The sequence below is a fragment of the Palaemon carinicauda genome, chromosome 13 (genome assembly GCF_036898095.1).
Source record: "Palaemon carinicauda isolate YSFRI2023 chromosome 13, ASM3689809v2, whole genome shotgun sequence".
Taxonomy (NCBI): Eukaryota; Metazoa; Arthropoda; class Malacostraca; order Decapoda; family Palaemonidae; genus Palaemon; species Palaemon carinicauda.
Window position 1 is genome coordinate 132,190,032 of NC_090737.1, and position 21,981 is coordinate 132,212,012.

At 34.7% G+C, this 21,981-nt stretch overlaps 3 long non-coding RNA genes across 3 annotated transcripts in view; all 3 read left to right on the forward strand.

Annotated features, from left to right (window-relative positions):
• The first annotated feature begins 3,314 nt into the window (after positions 1–3,314).
• On the forward strand, positions 3,315–7,221 carry LOC137652448 (uncharacterized). Its single transcript, XR_011046297.1, has 2 exons — positions 3,315–3,426; positions 5,750–7,221. It is a non-coding gene; the product is annotated as an uncharacterized lncRNA (long non-coding RNA).
• Positions 7,222–11,252: 4,031 nt separating this feature from the next.
• Positions 11,253–14,396, forward strand: LOC137652439 (uncharacterized). The gene is made up of 2 exons (XR_011046286.1): positions 11,253–11,382; positions 12,903–14,396. It is a non-coding gene; the product is annotated as an uncharacterized lncRNA (long non-coding RNA).
• Positions 14,397–18,156: 3,760 nt separating this feature from the next.
• LOC137652438 (uncharacterized) overlaps positions 18,157–21,981 on the forward strand; it is a 57,845-nt gene continuing 54,020 nt past the window's right edge. Inside the window, exon 1 of the long non-coding RNA XR_011046282.1 lies at positions 18,157–18,277. This is a non-coding gene — a long non-coding RNA (uncharacterized lncRNA). The remainder of the gene's footprint in view (positions 18,278–21,981) is intronic.

Below are 21,981 nucleotides of genomic sequence, written 5' to 3' on the forward strand. Positions count from 1 at the left end.
TATGTTGAGAATGGAGATAGCCGCCTCGAGCGTGGGTCCAAATTGATTTGTTCAACTGGGTAGTCCCTTGTGGAGACCTTTTACTATAGCATTTTAATAGAGCAAACTATCTTAACAGTTTGTGTTGGAAACTTTCAGGCATAAGATTCCAGAAGTAAAATCTTCGTTAACATTAGCCTGTTTACTTGGCATTTTCCTTGAATACCATATGCATGGTAGTAAGTTTTTGGTCTATAAGTTTTATGAGATTGGGTATATCCTTGAGTCACTTGTCTTAGTCGTCACTTGTCTTAGTCTGCAATTTGAGCATCTTCCACCAGAGGGGTAAATTCAGGGCGGTCACTCAGATTTGACGAATTCTCACTTTGTTACCAGATCGAGCAGTCTATGACGTCATCTACACCCTTGATCGCTCACCATATACCACATAATTGGTAAAGGCCTATCCATACTATTGAGTAAGCCCGAGGGACAGTGATACCAGATCTCATTGGGTAATGAGAACCAGGATTAATGACGTCAGAAGTGGGAAAACCACAGGCAGGGATCTGGCAACAGTGCAACCAGATGGAGTGTAGCCCACAATCTCTGCTCGTTCAGCTGCCAAAGATTGGCGGGCAAATAAAAGACAGCACACACTAATAGTATGTATATGATTTCCAATGGAAAATCATTACTGACGTATTCAAATCGCAAAGAACGATGCTTTCCGGCCACGTGCCACTTTACAGATATTAAGGTACCATATTTTATAAAATACCGTTAATAAATATTAAAAACATTTATTTCATCCAAATTCATTCACTAAACTTTTCTGTCTTATATAAAATCTTTTAAAAATACTTGTGTTTTCTAACTCTTATCCCAAAAAATGGTACTTTATGTTCTTTTTAATTAAATCTACAAAAATCGTTTATTTAATTAAATCTACAAAAATAGTTTGATCATAATTTGAGTAACTAATCTAATCAGCAGAGAAGAAGCCAAATTAATATCTATCAATAATGGAAAAACTAAATTTTCTCCAGAGAGAGTGGGAGAGAGAGAGAGGCGGGTATTTTGGTAAGAAAATTGAGCAGAATTATATGAATATGCCTCTAATGGAAATATTCTGAGTAATGAAGCAACTCCCGGAATACTAACAAGATTTTGTAGAATATGGCGAGGAGGCAAAACCTGATGAATGGGAGCTAGGAATGTTGATTAAAAATGGCAAAAAAGAGGCGAGGTCCGACTGATTGCAATGTTTATGGAGGAATTACACTTCGTCAATTGCCATGAAAATATATAGTATGCTCCGTCTAAAGAGACTGGAGAGAAAGATTGATGAAAAGCTTAAGAGATGAACAAGCAGGATTTAGAAAAGGTACAAGTTGTACTGACCAATATTCATTTTAAGACTTGTACAGCATTATGTAAATTAAAGAATACGTTTTTTATGACACTCTTAGACTATGAAAAGGCCTTTGATAGTATGCACCAGATAATTTGGGGAGTCTTGTGTTATTATGGAGTTCCTCTTAAACATGTAAATTTTGATCGTCTGTTTATGAGTATAACGCGTGCAAAGTTAATGTTAGTGGGGTCCTATCGAATGACTTTCTAGTGAACAGTGAAGTAGTTCAGGGGAATATGTTGTCACCTATGTTGTTTAAGCTCCTCATGGATTTTGTAATGCAGAGAACAGTTGGGAATGGCAGAGGAAGATTGGACTGGTTTGGTATTGGAAATTAGCTGACCTAGAGTATGCTAATGATGATTTCCTTATTACAGAACACCACAGGACTTGCAAAACTTCCTTACCAGAATGTATGAAATATCACATGAGGTTGGGCTCAAGATAAATAGAGGAAAGACAGAATTAATGACAACGGATTATACAATGGAAGATGAAGAATCATTGGAAGGAGGGATGGTTAATGAGGTGGAATTGAGGGAAGATGCAATGTCATTTTAAAGAGAAAAAATTAATGAGGTGGAATCAAGGGAAGATGAGATATCATTGGAAGGAGATATGATTGTAGAGGTGATATCATTTAGATATTTAGCAACTTTGATCTCTAATACGTGGTCTTTATATTTTGTATTTATTGAAAGATTGATAAAAGCATCGCGTTCTTCTGTTTCAGAGGTCCTGAGTTCGCGTCCCGCTAAGGCGCGAAGAGTGTGAGACCTTCTACCGGGGGTACTCCCCAGGGTGGTGCCTGGGGGGGAGGTTAGAGGGGGCTAGTGATAGTCCCAGCTGGCTCCTGGTCGCCCGAGGAGGTGATAAAGGTCGTCTCTGAGGAGACCTAAAACCCGCAACTTTGACTTTAACAATGGCTAGGTTAAGTAAAATTTGGAAACCAAATCACCTGAAATTACATAAAAAATAATGCTATATATCAGTTTATTGAGATCGTTGTTACTGTGTGAACATGAGTCGTTGCATGACAATGAAGCAATATCCAAGAGATTTTGTAGATATGAGAACAAAGTCCTTAGGAGAATATTGGTAGTTAGATGGTAGGAGAAGAATAGAAACAAAACTATAAGAGAGATTACTAGAACGCCATATGTGTATGAGATCACAGTGAGGGGCAGATGTAGATGGTTTGAGCATGCTCTTCGCACTCTCCAAGAGAGATTAGTTCATCAAAAGTTCAGATGGGCTCCACATTCACTAGAAGAGTTGGGAGACCCAGGCCTACATGGCTGAGGACTAGGAAGCGTGAAGTAGGAGAAGATGAATGGAGACGTATTGATTTAAAAGCTCAAGATAGAGAAGGTAGGTGAAATTTAACTGAGGTCCTTTGCGTCAATAGACGTAGGAGATGATGAAAATGATTTTGATAAATAGTGTGTCTATATAGTTATAATGAAAGGGATTATAAAGAGTTAAAATATATAACAAAATAGAGTCATATTTAATTTCATGTTTCACTATGCATTTAACAAACCAATCACTATTATTTGTGAATTATTCAAGTTCGATTAGGAAAATGGTATATATATATATATATATATATATATATATATATATATATATATATATATATATATATATATATATATATATATATATATATATATATATATATATATATATATGTGTTCAGTTTTTAGTCACCTGTTTTATTTATACGTCTAAAATAGGAATATATTAAAATTCAGGAAATATAACCATGAAACGACAGCAACTGACGGTTGAGTAATTTTGAAAGATGAAAATTAAGATTCAACTGTTATAGCTGTTTTGAGCAATTGTCTTCTGTCTTGTCTTTGGAAATTTGTCCACGTCTTTACCTCTGACCTCTCCTGAAACGTGGTAGTCAGTTCTCCCCGACTCGACTTGGAGTTAACATGTAGCTGACTAAGAGGCAGCTGCATGGCTGGGGAAAACTTTCCCAGGCAAATATTTCTCTATTGTGTGGTGTTCTATTTGCTGTAAGTATATTTCGTGAATGCACATTGTTTATTTCATTGATTAGTTAAGTTACTTGATAAATTAGAAGACTTTAGTTGTTTTACATCTTATATCTACTGTGTTGGGTGTAGATTGTCTCTGCTTGTGTGAACCTGATTGTGAATCTGTTGGGTGGTTCATTTTGTGAGTCTGGTTGATTGTAAGTTCAATTCATTCATATCGAATGAACTTTGATGTAACTATATGCTCTAGCCTTCTATTTCTCTAATTCACTACCTAATTGTCCAGATAATTACTCATTAATATCAGTCCCTGGCTAAACTGTTAATTCCTTACACTAGTCTTGGTGAAAATAGTGCTTGGATACCATCAGAACTGTTTAGTGGGCATTCATCAAATTGATCTTAAGGCTACTAATGTCTTGCATATTATTAGGGTATTACTTTTTATTTCAAGATGTTTTAATACAAAGTTTATTACATAGGAACAAAACTACTGCCACAGTATAACGTTGCGTGTCTTTATTTAGCTTTACTCTGCAAACTGCGTTATAGCCTCTATTTGCTATTGAAATTCCTATTTAAACAAAAGTTATAAAACTCCAGTCTAGACCATCGCACAACACTTTCATCAATCTTGTAAATGGTACTTTACCAACTTTTCAAGAGTTTCTTGCAGAATTAAGGAAACCATAATATGGAGATTTTTTTTTCAATGAGGCGTTCTACTTATCTCGTACTAGTAAGCTTTGTCAATACTGCAAATTTCTTTTGCAGAGGATTCAGTATCTTTTAGCGCTTAGTCAATACTGCAAATTTCTTTTGCAGAGGGTTCAGTATCTTTTAGCGCTTAGTCAATACTGCAAATTTCTTTTGCAGAGGATTCAGTATCTTTTAGCGCGTAGTCTATGAAGGTTAGCGTAAGCTTTGTCAATACTGCAAATTTCTTTTGCAGAGGATTCAGTATCTTTTAGCACTTAGTCTATGAAGGTTAGCTTTAATTAATACTGTCTCTAACGGTATGTGGGAGAGCTTTGTCACACGAACGATGTTTTAAGCTTTGTCAATAATGCAAATTTCTTTTGGAAAGGATTGAGTATCTTTTAGCGCTTAGTCTATGAAGGTTAGCTTTAATTAATACTGTCTCCAACGGTATGTGTTAGAGCTTTGTCACACGAACGATCTTTTAATACTAAAGTCGGCACTTGGAACCACAGGTGGGGCAAATAGTGTCGCTTTCGCTACTAGTAACACGTAATCTTGGCAGAACTTTAATCATTCTTTCGATGATATCTGAATAATGCTAAAAAATTATCTTTTATAACTTAAATAATACTTTAGACAAGGACTCGGGAGACAATCCAGACTTTGTCTGTAGATGGTAAATGAGAAACCGCACCAGAAGTTTTCATGATCCTCTACGGCTCTCAAGACTGAAAAATAGCTGTAGAGATTTGTGTGCAGTTTCAAGTGTTCAGTTTCCTAGTAAAACTGTCGCCTTATTGGTTTATTCACGTGATTCTAGTTTTAAAATGACAGTAATGTTTAGTTTCTTACTAAAACTGTCGCCTTATTGGTTTAGTCACGCGAGTCTAGTTTTAAAATGACAGTCCTAAGTAAAATTTAGTTCGGTTTATTAGTGAAACTATTGCCTTATTGGTTTATTCACTTGATTCTAGTTTTAAAATGCCAGTCCTAAGTAAAATGTGAATAATCATTATTGGTTATGATCTATGACTTTTGGTGACCTTATTTCTACGTAGAATAGTCTGTAGTAATGACACAATCTGTTTTTAACTTTATAGTTCGAGTCTAAAGAGTAATTTGAGATATATAATAGTCGAGAGACTTGGTTTGTTTGGGTGTATGTTTTAAACCATTTCTAGACCCAGCGCCGGTTTGATTTATGTATCCAACTGAACCTTGGACTTCATCTTTTTAGTGAAAGCACTTAAACTTTATAACTTGCTGGCAGAACTGTTTTATAGAATTGCCGTTTAGACTATTTGAAGCCTAAAACTGTAAAGGTTAGATGCAACCTTTATTGAATATTTGGTAACTCAAAATTTTCTATTACATGCCTACCATTACTGGTTTTCATATAAACTTTCTATATTGATAATTAAAATTATAGCATATTAAAATAGGGCAATTGTCGGTATATCAGGATAACATTGTTTATTGACATTATGGTGATTTGATATTAATAGTGATTTGATATTAATAGGAAAGTACTTCCAGGTTATATTTGAAATAAATCTGTATATTTAGAACTTAGTATTTTAATTGGTAATTAATGGCTTGCTTTGTGACCTTGCACTACAACCTATTACTACTTTTTCAGATCCAGACTTTGTTCAACAAGGTATTGGTAGCAGATTCTTCCAACAAATGCTCAGAAGTGTTCTTCTAGACTTCAAAGAACTGAAAGGCTGCAAGGTTTTAAAGATTGGCAGGCTCTCTTAAATACATGCATCCTTACTTCGGGAACATTGCAACCCTGCCTGTTAATTTTAGCGCAGGGTTCTTGGAGACTCCACAATAATACAGTTACATGTTTGTACTGGTTTTATGTAAGGTTTAGTTTAGTTCATTGCAAAATCTTTGAATGCATAAATTTCAGTTTGCGTGCGAGATGGTGCATGCGGAATTTCTTTAGGAATTTAAATTTGAAGATTTTGCAACATTTTTAGGACTAAGGATGAAGTTAGGGATACTAACACTGTTCAGGTTCTCGGTTACCCCTGCTAGTAATGGGAAAACCTGACGGAATGAGCTACTGAATTATGACTGGTTAATGCTTGTTTTTGCATACATTTTTTGGCGTTAATGTTATTTAAACTGGACGATTATGGAAACCAGTTATTTTTTTGTTCAAATTTGGGAAGTTTTGTAGATTTCTCTTCTTTCTGCACTGGGCTTGCTGCATGTAATGTTTGTTTAATGTCATTGTTTTTGTTGCGTAAAATTTTTTCATTTACTCAATCTAATGGTTCCAATAAGTTATTTAAATTTGATATCTAAGGAAATATTAGTACACTTATTATAATATCTCATAATTTATTTTTTTATAAATTCAGTTTAAATTATTTTTGATCTCTCTAAGGCTAATATAAATCTGCCCAGCAGTATTAACCTTCCTGAGACCCTATCAATGTTGTGATGAAACTTTCCCTTATCTCCCGTGAAAAGGATAGTTTTAGGAGTTTTTAGTTAAATTCAATTTGCAAATCATTGTTACTATTAACTGCACCAAAAAACTAAAAAAAATTATAAATTCCCTTTATAAATCTTCGATTGGAGAGAATCCAAAAAGCCTTGTGGAAGATGTAACTTTAAGCTTCATTAACCTGTCACATAATCAAGAATAGTTTTGTAATTCATGATGAGAGCGTCTGCACCGCCATGCTTGGCAAGTCCGAAAGTTTAAATGAGTAGGAGGCTTTGCATGGAATCTTATGTATTGGACATTAGTTATGTAATTCTAAATTAGAGAAAAGACTCGAGAGTGAGACATAAAACTTGGCTGGTCCGAAAGTTGAAACTAGTAGGAGGCTTTGCACCATATCCAATGTATTGGATATTATGACTAGTAATTTTAGGCTGGAGACTGATTCCAGAATGAGGCATGAGACTTGGCTAGTCCGAAAGTTGAAACTAGTAGGAGGCTTAGTCTGGATTACTATGTATATTAGGTAAGAAGCTTAAGTATTAGTAGTCTTTAAACAAGATATACTAGTACTTTAAATGTAAACTTTCAGGAGCTCATAAATATTTTTTATAATTAAATGAAGTCAAATAAAAAAAATCTAACCACTTATTAGTATTATGATTCCTTTGTGTATAATGTACTAAGATCTATGACCACCAGAGGTTAAAGGACAATATTCTATTCAACTTTTTGTGGTGTCAACTACTCTCAAATGAGTTGGTACAGTAACTACAACGTCGTCTGGCTATCTTGGACACTCCTCAGTCCCAAACTTTAAGGAAACCTTACCAGACTTTTTGCAAGTTTGGAGTAATGAATATTTTTCTTGTAATTTGGTCGTGAAAAAAAAATGCGAAAAAAAAAAAAATCTTAGTGTCTCTTACATCCAATGGCATCTGGAAAGGTTGTGGAAATAAATACACCCGGAACAGTTTGGTAAAAACCTTTCGACTTTAAAATACTAATTCAAGACTTTGATCTCTAAATTATTTATTAAATTCAATGAAAGTATTTTGGGCTGCAGTAATAACCAGCTTATTACCACTAGAGTAGAGTATCTTTAGAATAAAAAGCAATTTTGCTTATATATATAAAGATCTTAATTTATTGAAATTAACTATATTATAGTAATTTAATTTGGATAGTCCCCTTCCATACGAGGGCCAATGCAAGGCGGGTAGTCTCTAACCAATTTTGTTGTATGGGTTACGAAGAGTGTAGATGAAGCCATAGACATGAAACTCTTGAGCAAACCATCGAGTGGTACTTTGCTCTCTTCTAGACATCTGGGTTGGCAAAGATGAGTTTGCTTGTTTACTTCCAGCCTGAAACGGTTTGATCTGGTAACACGGTTTAAAAGCGAAAGAATAATGGGCAAATCAAGAGTGCCTGCCATGCAATTGCACCTTGTGTGGAAGGGGCTTAAAAAGCTCTAAACTTGATGCAGATATGTTAAAAATGGGAAATAGTCGCCTGGACCGTGGGTCCAAATTTATTTGAAAAGGGTTTGCTTGTTAAACTGGAACCTCTGGTGGAGACCTTTTACTAAAGCATTTTTATAGAGCAAACTATCTCAACAGTTTCTGTAGTTATAGCAAAGAAGGAAACTTTCAGGCATATGATTCCAGAAGTAAAATCTCGTTTCGTTAACATGAGCCTGTTTACTTGGCATTTTCCTTGAATACCTTCTGCGTGGTAGTAAGTTTTTTTTTTGTTAAGTTTTATATAATTGGGTATATCCATGGGACCTTTGTCGTGGTCTGAAATTTGAGGCAATAACACTAGAGGGGCCAATTCAGGGCAGTCACTCAGATTTTACTGGAATTCTCACTTAAGCCCTGTCCACACGATCGAGCATGCCAGACGGGCAAACAGTGATACCAGACCACAACAGTTACTAAGAAAGAGGGTTAATGACTTCCGAAGCGGGAAAACCAGACAGGGATCTGGCATCAGGGTTGCCAGATCCGTGCCCTTAGTTTTCCCGCTTCTGACGTCATCATCCCTCATTTTCACAAACTATTGTGGCCTGCTATCACTGTTTGCCCGTCGGGCATGCTCGATCGTGTGGACAGGGTTTCAGTTACCAGATCGAGCAGTCTATGGCGTCATCTACACCCTTGATCGCCCACAATATACCACATAATTGGTAAAGGCCTATCCACACTCGAGTAAGCCCGAGGGACGAACAGTGTTACCAGATCAAATTGGGTAAAGAGAACGAGGATTAATGACGCCAGAAGTGGGAAAACCAAAGGCAGGGATCTGGCAACAACAGTGCAACCAGATGGAGTGTAGCCCAAAATCTCTGCTCATTCAACTGGCAAAGATTGGCGGGTAAAAAGAACACAGCAGACACCAATAGTATATTTGATTTCCAATGGAAAATCATTACTGAAGTATTCAAATCGCAAAGAAAGGTGCTTTCCGGCCACGTGCCACTTTACAGATATTAAGGTACCATATTTTATAAAATACAGTTAATAAATATTAACTTTTATTTCTTCCAAATTCATTCACTAAACTTTTCTGTTATATGAAATCCTATAAAAATTCTTATGGGTTTACTAACTCGTATCCTAAAAAGGGTACCTTCATGGTCTTTTTAATACAAATCTACAAAAATCGTTTAATCATAATTTGAGTAACAAATATAATCAGTGGAGAAGAAGCCAAATTAATATCTCTATCAGTAATGGAAAAAAACTAAATTTTCAAACTACTAAAATTGGCAATTGGACAAATTGCTTGAAAATCCTGAATTATGGGCATTGAGACAGAGAGAAGAGAGAGAGGCGGGTATTTTGGTAAGGAAATTGAGCAGAATTATGTGAATACGCCTCAAATGGAAATATTCTGAGTAATGAAGCAACTCTCAGAATGCTTACAAGATTATTTTATAGAATATGGCATGAAGGCAAAATCTGATGAATGGGAGCTAGGAGTGTTGGTGAAAATGGCAAAAAAGATGGGAGACCTGACTGATTGTAATGTTTACAGAGTTATAACACTTACGTCAGTTGTCATGAAAACATATAGTTTTGATGGCACTTTTGGAGTATGAAAAGGTCTTTGATAGTATGCACTAGACAATTTTGAGGAGTCTTGCATTATTAAGGAGTTCCTGTTAAACATGTAAATTTGATCCTCTGTTCATGAGCATAATAAGTGCAAAGTTAATGTTAGTGGAGTCATATTAAATAAATTTCCAGTGAAGAGTGAAGTAATTCAAGGGAATACGTTGTCACCTATGTTGTTTACGCTCTTCATGGATTTTGTAATGCAGAGAACAGTTGGGAATGGCAGAGGAAGATTGGACTGGATTGGTAACAGGAAATTAGCTGATCTTGAGTATGCTAATGATGCTTTCCTTATTAGCAGAACACCACAGGACTTGCAAAACATCCTTACCAGAATGCACGAAATATCACATGAGGTTGGGCTCAAGATGAATAGAGGAAAGACAGAGATGATGACAATGGATTATGCAATGGAAGATGAAATTTCATTGGAAGGAGGGATGACAATGAAGGTGGAATTAAGGGAAGATGAAATATCATTTCAAAGAGAAAGAATTAATGAGGTGGAATCAAGGGAAGATCAAATATCATTGGAAGGAGAAATGATTAATGAGGTGGAATCATTTAGATATTTAGCAACTTTGATCTCTAATACGTGGTCTTTAGAATTTGTGTTTAATGAAAGATTGATAAAAGCAAATCAGACTATGGCTAGGTTAAGTAAAATCTGGAAACCAAATCGCCTGAAATTATATAAAAAGTCATGCTATATATCAGTTCATCGAGATCGTTGTTACTGTGTTCATGAGTCGTTGCATGACAATGAAGAAATATCCAACAGATTTTGTAGATATGAGAACAAAGTCCTCAGGAGAATATTGGTAGGTAGATGGTAGGAGAGGATTAGAAACGAAACTATAGGAGATTATTCGAATGCCATATGTGTATGAGGTCAAGGTGAGGGGCAGATGGAGGTGGTTTGAGCATGCTGTTCGAACGCCCCAAGGGAGACTAGTTCGCCAGAAGTTCAGCTGGGCTCCACAAGACACTAGAAGAGTTGGGAGACCCAGTCCTACATGGCCGAAAACTATGAAGCGTGATATAGAAGATGAATGGAGACGTATTGATTTAAAAGCTCAAGATAGAGATGGTAGGCGAAATCTAACCATGGCCCTTTGGGTCAAGAGGCGTAGGAGATGATGACGATCATATTGATAAATATTGTCTATATAATTACAATGAAAGGGATTATAAAGAGCTAGAATATATATAAAAAAATAGAATTATATTTAAATTCATGTTTCAATACGTATTTAACATACCGATCAATATTATTTGTGAATCATTCAAGTTTGATTAGGAAAATGATAAAATTTCAAATAGGACTCTTTTGATATTTTGTTTATATATATATTTTCATTTCGAGTCACTGTTTTACTCATATATTCAAAATATTAATACAATAACATTCATAAAATATAACAATGAAACGGCTGCAACTAGTGGTTAAGTGATTTTGAAAGAGAAAAATTAAGATACAACTGTTATAGCTGTTTTGGGCAATTGTCTTCTATTTTTTCCTTGGAAATTTGTCCACATCTTTACCTCTGACTTCTCCTGAAACAAGGTAGTCAGTTCTTCCCGACTCGACTTCGAGTTAACATGTAGTTGACTATGAGTCGGCTGCATGGCAGGGGAAAACTTTCCCAGGCAAATATTGCTCTATTGTGTGGTGTTCAATTTGCTGTAAGTATATTTTGTGAATACACATTGTTAATTACATTTATTAGGAAAGTTAGATTTTAAGAATTAGTCGACTTTAGTTGATGTACTTAATTATGTTTGGTATTTATTGTCTCGGCTTGTGTGAACATTGTTGTGAATCTGTTGGGTTCCTCATTTTATGAGTGATTTATAAGTGCAATTAATTCGTATTAACTCTTGATTTAACCATACGCTGTAGGTTTCTTAACTCTAAAGAAAGCTTTCCATTTCTCTAATTAGTTACTTAATTATCCTGAAGATTATTCTTTAATATTAATCACTGATTTAACTGTTAATTCCTTAAACTAGTCTTGGTGGAAATGGTGCTTAAAATACCATCAGAACTGTGTGGTTCATACACTAAAGACTTGAGGGGACTTGTGTATCTACTTATTTTTAGGGTCTTTAACTTTATATATCAACATACTATTTGCATTAACTACTGCTTCAATATAATGTTGCTCTACTTTAATTTAGCTTGAATCTTTAAACTCTGGAATAGACACCACATGCTATTGATATTCTTATTCAAATGATAATGTGTGAAACTCCAGTCTTGACCATTGTACTGTTAAAACTCTTTCATCCATTTTTTTATATGTACTTTACTATTATTTCAAGGGTTCTTTCTTAATTAGAGCCATATGATGTTCAATTAACACTCGAGACAAGAACTTGGGAGATAATCTTTATTTTGATTTCAAAGTATATGGTAAATGTGGAACTGCACCAGAAGTTTTTTCATATCCAGTGATTTTGATGTCAAAGTAGATGGTAAACGAGAAACCGCACCAGAAGTTGTTTCAAAATCCTCCACGGCTCTTAAGACTGAAAAATAGCTCTAGAGAGTGTATGCAGTGTCTAAAAAGTGTTCAGTTTCTTAATATAACTGCCGCCTTATTTATTAATAAAACTGTCGCCTTATTAGTTTAGTCACGTGATTCTAGTTTTAAAATGCAAGTCCCAAGTAAAATTTGGTTGTTTATTAGTAAAACTGTCGCCTTATTGGTTTAGTCGCCTAATTCTATTTCAAAATGTCAGTCCCAAGTGAAATGTGGATAATAATCTTTGGTTATGAACTAGGACATTTTGGTGACTTATTCCTACGTAGAATAGTGTAGTAATGACAATGTTCTTAACATGAAAGAGCTCAGTCTGAAGAGTAATTTGAGATCTATAATAGTCTAGGGACTATGTTTGCAGGTGGGTTTAAAGTTTTTTCTTTAAACTACTTCTAAACCTATAGCCGGTTTTGATTTATATATCCAACTGAACCTTAGGCTTTTTTAGTGAAAGCGCTTAAATTTCATGACTTGTTGGCGGAGCTATTTTATAGAATTACCGTTTAGACTATTTGAATGCATCCTTTATTAATTTTAATAGGAAATTATTTTTCCAGGTCTTGTTTGAAATAAATCACCGAACTTAGATCTTAGTATTTTAATTAGTAATTAACGGCTTGCTCTTTGACCTTGCACTACAACCTATTACTTCTTTTTCAGGTCCAGACTTTGTTCAACAGGGTATTGGTAGCAGATTCTTCCAACAAATGCTCAGAAGTGTTCTTCTAGACTTCAAAGAACTGAAAGGCTGCAAGGTTTTAATGATTGGCAGGCTCTCTTAAATACATGCATCCTTACTTCGGGAACATTGCAACCCTGCCTGTTACCTTTAGCGCAGGGTTCTTGGAGACTCCATAATAATACAGTTAAATGTTTGTACTGGTTTTATGTAAGGTTTAGGTTAGTTCATTGCAAAATCTTTGAATGCATAAATTTCAGTTTGCGTGCGAGATGGTGCATGCGAGATTTCTTTAGGAATTTAAATTTGAAGATTTTGCAACATTTGTAGGAATAAGGATAAAGTTAGGGAATCAAGGTAGGACGTACTAACACTGTTCAGGTTCTCGGTTACCCCTGCTAGTAACGGGAAAACCTGACTGGATGAGCTACTGAATAGTGACGGGTTAATGTTTGTTTTTGCATACTTATTTGGCGTAAATTTTATTTAAACTGGGTGACTACAGATACCGGTTAACTTTTGTTCAAATCTACAAGTTTTGTAGATTTCTTTTCTTTCTGCACTGGGCTTACTGGATGTAAAGTTTGATTTTTAATGTCATTGTTTCTGTTCCATAATTTTTTCTATTTGATTAATATGATGATTCCAATAAGTTACTTAAATTTAATATTTACGGAAATATTATTACACGCATTATAATGTCTCTTATTCTTTTTTTTTCTATAAATTCGTGCATCTTTCATAGTTTAAAACATTTTGATATCTCTAAGGCTAATATAAATCTGCCCAGCAGTATTAGCCTTCCTGAGACCCTATTAGTATTATGATGAAACTTTCCCTTATCTCCTCTGTAAAGGATAAGTTTTAGTTCAAAATTTTTTAGGTAAATTTAATCTGCAAATCAGTTACTTTAAATTGCTCCCCAAATTCTTTTTATTTTTTATAAATCTTCGATTGGGGAGAATCCAAAAAGCTTTGTGGAAGATGTAACTTTAAGCTTCATTAACCTGTCGCATAATAAAGAACTAGTTTTGTAATTCCTGATGAGAGCGTCGGCATCGCCATGCTTGGCAAGTCCGAAAGTTTAAATGAGTAGGAGGCTTTCCATGGAATCTTATGTATTGGACATTAGTTATGTAATTCTAGATTATTGACATGACTCGAGAGTGAGACATAAAACTTGGCTGGTCCGAAAGTTGAAACTAGTAGGAGGCTTTGCACCATATCCAATGTATTGGATATTATGACTAGTAATTTTAGGCTGGAGAATGATTCCAGAATGTGGCATGAGACTTGGCTAATCCGAAAGTTGAAACTAGTAGGAGGCTTAGTCTGGATTACTATGTATATTAGGTAAGAAGCTAAAGTATTAGTCTTCTTTAAACAATATTTACTAGTACTTTAAATGTAAACTTTCAGGAGCTCATAAATATTTTTTATAATTAAATGAAGTCATATAAAAAAAAATCTAACCACTTATTAGTATTATGATTCCTTTGTGTATAATGTACTTAAGATCTATGACCACCTGAGGTTAAAGGACAATATTCTATTCAACTTATAGTGGTGTCATCTACAATCAAATGAGTTGGTACAGTAACTACAACGTCGTCTGGCTATCTTGGACACTCCTCAGTCCCAAACTTTAAGGATATCTTACCAGAATTTTTGCAAGTTTGGAGTAATAAATATTTTTCTTGTGATTTGGTCGTGAAAATAAAATGCGAAAAAAAAAATCTTAAAGACTTTGGACTCCTAAATTATATATTAAATCCAAAAAGTATTTTGGGCTGCAGTAATAACCAGCTTATTACCACTTGAATAGAGTATCTTTAGCAATAAAAAGCAATTTTGCTTACCTATATAAATATCTTAATTTATTGGAATGTAACTATGTAATTTCATTTGGATAGTCTCTTTCCATACGAGGGCCAATGCAAGGCGGGTAGTCACTAACCAATTTTGTTGTATGGGGTTACAAGTGTAGATTAAGCCATAGACATGAAACTCTTGAGCAAACCATCGAATGGTACTTTGCTCTCTGCTCGACATCTGGCATGGTAAAGATGAGTTTGCTTGATTGTTTACTTCCAGCCTGAAAGTTTGATCTGAAACACAGTTTCAAAGCGAAAGAATAATGGGCAAACCAAGAGTGCCTGCCATGCAAATGCACCTTGTGTGGAAGGGGCTTAAAAATCTCTAAATCTTAATGCAGATATGTTAAGAATGGGAGATAGTCGCCTGGAGCGTGGATCCAAATCAATTTGAAAAAGTGCTTGCTGAACTGGGTAGTCCCTGGTGGAGACTTCTTAATAGAGCAAACACTCTCACCAGTTTCTGTAGTTATAGCAAGGAAGCAAACTTTGAAGCATATGATTCCAGAAGTAAAATCTTACATCGTTAACATTAGCCTGTTTACTTGGCATTTTTCTTTAATACCATATGCATGATAGTAAGTTTTTAATTTATAAGTTTTATATTATTGGGTATATCTTTGGGTCATTTGTTTGTCTGAAATTTGAGCATCTTCCACCAGAGGGGCAAATTCAGGGCGGTCACTCAGATTTGACTGGAATTCAAAGTTACCAGATCGAGCAGTCTATGACGTCATCTACACCCTTGATCACTCACCATATACCACACAATTAGTAAAGGCCTATCCACACTATTGAGTTAGCCCGAGGGACAGTGATACCAGATCTCATTGGGTAATGAGAACGAGGATTAATGACATAAGTGGGAAAACCACAGGCAGGGATCTGGCAAGAACAGTGCAACCAGATGGAGTGTAGCCCAAAATCTCTGCTCGTTCAGCTGCCAAAGATTGGCGGGCAAATAAAACACAGCACACACTAATAGTATATATATGATTTCCAATGGAAAATCATTACTGAAGTATTCAAATCGCAAAGAAACGTGCTTTCCGGCCACGTGCCACTTTACAGATATTAACGTACCATATTTTATGAAATACCGTTGATTTAATATTAAAAACTTTTATTTCATCCAAATTCATTCACTAAACTTTTCTGTCTGTTATATAAAATCTTATAAAAATTCTTGTTTTGTAACGCTTATCCCAAAAAAGGGTACATTCATGTTCTTTTTAATTAAATCTACAAAAATCGTTTAATCATAATTTGAGTAACAAATCTAATCAGCAGAGAAGAAGCCAAATTAATATATATCAATAATGGAAAAACTAAATTTTCTAACTAAAATTTTCTCGAGAGAGAGAGAGAGAGAGAGAGAGAGAGAGAGAGAGAGAGAGAGAGAGAGAGAGAGGCGGGTATTTTGGTAAGAAAATTGAGCAGAATTATATGAATATGCCTCTAATGGAAATATTCTGAGTAATGAAGCAACTCCCAGAATACTTACAAGATTATTTTATAGAATATGGCGTTGAGGCAAAACCTGATGAATTGATGAATGGGAGCTAGGAATGTTGGTGAAAATGGCAAAAAAGAGGCGAGGTCCGACTGATTGCAATGTTTACGGAGGAATCACACTTCGTCATTTGTCATGAAAATATATAGTAAGCTCCGTCTAAAGAGACTGAAGAGAAAGATTGATGAAAAGCTGAGAGATGAACAAGCAGGATTTAGAAAAGGTACAAGTTGTACTGACCAATATTCATTTTAAGACATGTACAGCATTGTATAAATTAAAGAATACGTTTTTTATGACACTCTTAGACTATGAAAAAGCCTTTGATAGTATGCACCAGACAATTTGGAGTCTTGCGTTATTATGGAGTTCCTCTTAAACATGTAAATTTTGATCGTCTGTTTATGAGTATAACGCGTGCAAAGTTAATGTTAGTGGAGTCCTATCGAATGACACTAGTGAACAGTGAAGTACTTCAGGGGAATACGTTGTCACCTATGTTGTTTATGTTTCTCAAGGATTTTGTAATGCAGAGAACAGTTGGGAATGGCAGAGGAAGATTGGACTGGATTGGTAACAGGAAATTAGCTGACCTAGAGTATGCTAATACTGCTTTCCTTATTAGCAGAACACTACAAGACTTGGAAAATTTCCTTACCGGAATGCATGAAATATCACATAAGGTTGGGCTGAAGATAAATAGAGGAAAGACAGAGATAATGACAACGGATTATGCAATGAAAGATGAAATATCATTGGAAGAAGAGATGATTGATGAGGTGGAATTAAGGGAATATCAAATATCATTTGAAGGAGAAATGATTAATGAGGTGGAATCATTTAGATATTTAGGAACTCTGATCTCTAATACGTGGTCTTCAGAATTTGTATTGAATGAAAGATTGATAAAAGCAAAACAGACTATGGCTAGGTTAAGTAAATTCTGGAAATTAAATCACCTGAAATTACATAAAAAAATCATGCTATATATCAGTTTATTGAGATCGTTGTTACTGTGTGGACATGAGTCGTGGTATGACAATGAAACAATATTCAACAAATTTTGTAGATGTGAGAGCAAAGTCCTCAGGAGAATATTGGTAGGTAGATGGTAGGAGAGGATTAGAAAGGAAACTATAAGAGATTATTCGAATGTCATATGTGTATGAGATCATGGTGAGGGGCAGATGTAGATGGTTTGAGCATGCTCTCCACACTCCCCAATAGAGATTAGTTCACCAAAAGTTGAGCTGGGCTCCACACGACACTAGAAGAGTTGGGAGACCCAGTCCTACACGGTTGAAGACTATGAAGCATGATGTAGAAGATGAATGGAGACGTATTGATTTAAAAGCTCAAGATAGAGATGGTAGGCGAAATCTAACCAAGGCCCTTTGGGTCAATAGGCATGGGAGATGATGGCGATGATATTTATAAATAGTGTGTCTATATAATTACAATAAAAGGGATTATAAAGAGCTAGAATATATATAGCAATATAGAATTATATTTAAATTCATGTTTCAATACGCATTTAACATACCGATCAATATTATTTGTGAATCATTCAAGTTTGATTTGGAAAATGATAAAATTTCAAATAGGACTCTTTTGATATTTTGTTTATATCTCTTTTTTTTCATTTTGGGTCACTGTTTTACTCATATATTCAAAATATTAATATAATAACATTCAGAAAATATAACAATGAAACGGCTGCAACTAGTGGTTAAGTGATTTTGAAAGATGAAAATTAAGATACAACTGTTATAGCTGTTTTGGACTATTGTCTTCTATTTTGTCCTTGGAAATTTGTCAACATCTTTACCTCTGATTTCTCCTGAAAAGAGGTAGTCAGTTCTCCCCGACTCGACTTCGAGTTAACATGTAGCTGACTAAGAGTCGGCTGCATGGCAGGGGAAAACTTTCCCATGCAAATATTCCTCTATTGTGTGGTGTTCTATTTGCTGTAAGTATATTTCGTGAATACACATTGATAACTTCATTGATTAGTTAGGTTAGACTTGATAAATTAACGGACCGTAGTGTTTGATTTACATATAATATTTACAGTTTTGTATTGATTGTGTCGGGTTGTGTGAATCTAGATGTGAATCGTTGATCTGCTTGGTGGCTCATTTTTTGAGCCTGATTGATTATAAGTGCAATTAATTCATATTGAGTTAACTTTTTGACTTGACTATACGATGTAGCTTTCTAACCTTCTCAGAAAGCTAAACTGATTATTCCTTAATCTAGTCTTGGAGAAAAATAGTTAAATACCAACAGAGCTGTAGTGTTCATATACTAAATTAGTCTTAATGCGGCTTTTATATTTTACTTATTTCTAGGGTCTTGCTTTCTATTTCAAATTGTTATAATGCAAAATTTATTACATAAGATCAAACTACTGTTATAGTATAATGTTGCGGGACTGTTTAGCGTTACTCTGTAAACTGCAGTATAGAATCTACATGCCATTTAAATATTTATGCAAATAATAAATTATTAAACTCTAGTCTTGACGATTGCACTGTTAAACACTTTCATCAATTATGTATATGTACTTGACCATTAATTCAAGGGTTTTCTGGCACAATTAGAGACTCCCTAATAAGGCGTGAAATAGTTTTATTCCATGAGTCTTTCTACGGATCTCGTACTAGTAAGCTTTTCAATATTGCAAAATTCTTTTGCAGAAGATTATAATAAGTATCTTTTAGTGCTTAGTCTCTAAAAGTTAGCTTTGATCATCAATTTTGTCCAAAACGGTATGTAGGTGAGCTTCCTATTATTGGGACGGTAAATCTATTAAAATAGCTCCGCTTCTATTAAAAGTACACCATTTTCATTAGTTTTTTAATGAATCTTGATTTTTGTCACACCGAAATGCTTTTTTAATAGAAATTTAGGCACTTGGAACCACAGGTGGGACAAATAGTGTCACTTTCGCTGCTAGTAACTCCGTAATCTTGACAGTACTTTATCATTCTTTCGATGATATCAGAATGATAAAAAAATCTTTATAATTTAAATAATACTTTAGACAAGAACTTGGGAGAAAATCCAGACTTTGATGTCGGTAGATAGTAAATGAGAAACCGCACCAGACGTTTCATAATCCTCTACGGCTCTCACGACTTAAAAATAGTGGTAGAGATTTGGGTGCAGTGTCAGAAGTGTTCAGTTTCCTAGTAAAACTGTCGCCTTATTGGTTTATTCACGGGATTTAGTTTTAAAATGCCAGTCCTAAGTAAAATTTAGTTCGGTGTATTAGTGAAACTATTGCCTTATTGGTTTAGTCACGTGATTCTAGTTTTAAAATGCGTCCCAAGTAAAATGTGTATAATCATTATTTGTTATGAACGATTACTTTTGGTGACCTTATTTCTATGTAGACTAGTCTGTAGTAATGACATAATATGTTTTTAACTTGATAGCTCGAGTCTGAAGATTAATTTGAGAGATATAGTAGTCGAGGGACTTGGTTTGGTTGGAGGTGGGTTTAATACTTATTTTTACACCATTTAGACCTAGCGCTGGTTTTCATTTATATATTCAACTGAATCTGTGACTTCATCTTTTCAATGAAAGCACATAAATTTCATAACTTGCTGGCGGAGCTGTTTTATAGATTTGCCGTTTAGACTATTTGAAGCCTAAAACTGAAAAGCTCTTGGATGCATCCTTTATTAGATATTTGGTAGCCCAAAATATTGTTACATGCCTACTACTATTACTGGTATTTGTTTAAACATTCTATATTGATAATTAGAATTTTAGCATATTAAACTTGTGCAATTTTCGGTATAATGGAAAAATTTCGCTTATTGACATATGGTGATTTACTTTTAATAGGAAATTACTTCCATGTAATGTTTGAAGTAAATCGCTTAATTTAAAGTATTTCAATTGGTAATTAACGGGTTGATTTATGACCTTTCACTACAACCTATCTTTTTTCAGGTCCAGACTTTGTTCAACAGAGTATTGGTAGCAGATTCTTCCAACAAATGCACAGAAGTGTTCTTCTAGACTTCAAAGAACTGAAAGGCTGCAAGGTTTAAAAGATTGGCAGGCTCTCTTAAATACATGCATCCTTACTTCGGGAACATTGCAACCCTGCCTGTTACTTTTAGCGCAGGGTTCTTGGAGACTCCACAATAATACAGTTAAATGTTTGTACGGGGTTTATGTAAGGTTTAGGTTAGTTCATTGCAAAATCTTTGAATGTATAAATTTCAGTTTGAGTGCGAGATGGTGCATGCGAAATTTCTTTACCAATTTAAATTTTAAGATTTTGCAACATTTTTAGGACTAAGGATGAAGTTAGGGTTCAAGGTAGGACTTTCTAACACTGTTCAGGTTCTCGGTTACCCCTGCTAGTAATGAGAAAACCTGAATGAATGAGCTACTGAATAGTGACTGGTTAAAGTTAGTCTTTGTATAAATTTTTTGGCGTAAATTTTAAAACTGGGCGATTACGGAAACCAGTTAATTTTTGTTCAAATTTAGAAGTTTTGTATATTTCTCTTTCTGCACTGGGCCTTCTGGATGTAATGTTTGTTCAATGTTTAATGTCATTGTTTCTGTTGCATAAATTTTTCTATTTACTTAATATAATGGTTCCAATAAGTTATTCAAATTTAATATCTACGACAGTATTACGTGCATTATAATGTCTCCTTAATTTTTTATAAATTCGCGTAGCTTTCATATATAAATTTTGATCTCTCTAAGGCTTATATAAATCTGCGCAGCAGTATTAGCCTTCTTGAGACCCTTTTGGTATTATGATGAAACTTTCCCTTACCCCCTGTGTAAAGAATCAGTTTTAACAGATTTTTTTTTTTTTTTTTTTTTTGTCGAAATTTAGTTTATAGGTATTTTGATAGTAATTTTGCTCTTTTAACTGCACAATATATTTTAAACTTTATATATCTTCGATTGGTGATTATTCAGAAAGCTTTGTGGAAGATGTAACGTTAATCTTCATTAACCTGTCACCTAATAAAGATCTGTGTTGTAATTCTAGGTAGGAGAATTGTAACACCAGGCTTAGCTAGTCCGAAAGTTTGAAACTAGTAGGAAGCTTTGCATCACATCCAAATCATTGGATGTTAATTATGTAAGTCTAAATTAGAGACAAGGCGCAAGTGATGACAAACTCTGCTGTTCCGAAAGTTGAAACTAGTAGGAGGCTTTGCACCATATCCAATGTATTGGATATCATGACTAGTAATTCTAGGTTAGAGTATGTTTCCAGAATATGGCATGAGACCTGGCTAATCCGAAAGTTTAAACTAGTAGGAGGCCTGAGCCTTGTCCACACAATCGAGCATGCCCGACGGGCAAACAGTGATACCAGACCACAGTAGTTAGTAAGAATGAGGGTTAATGATGTCAGAAGCGGGGAAACTCAGACGGGGATCTGGCATTATACATTGTTGTCAGATCACTGCCTTTACTTTAACTGCTTCTGACTTCATCAACCCTAATTTTTACCAACAATTGTGCCCTGGTATCACTGTTTTCCCGTCGTGCATGCTCGATCGTGTGGACAGGACTTTAGTCTGATTTACAATGTATATTAGGTAAGAAAAAAAGTATGTCTTTAAACAAGATTTACTAGGACTTTTATTGTAAACTTTCAGGAGCTCATAAATATTTTTA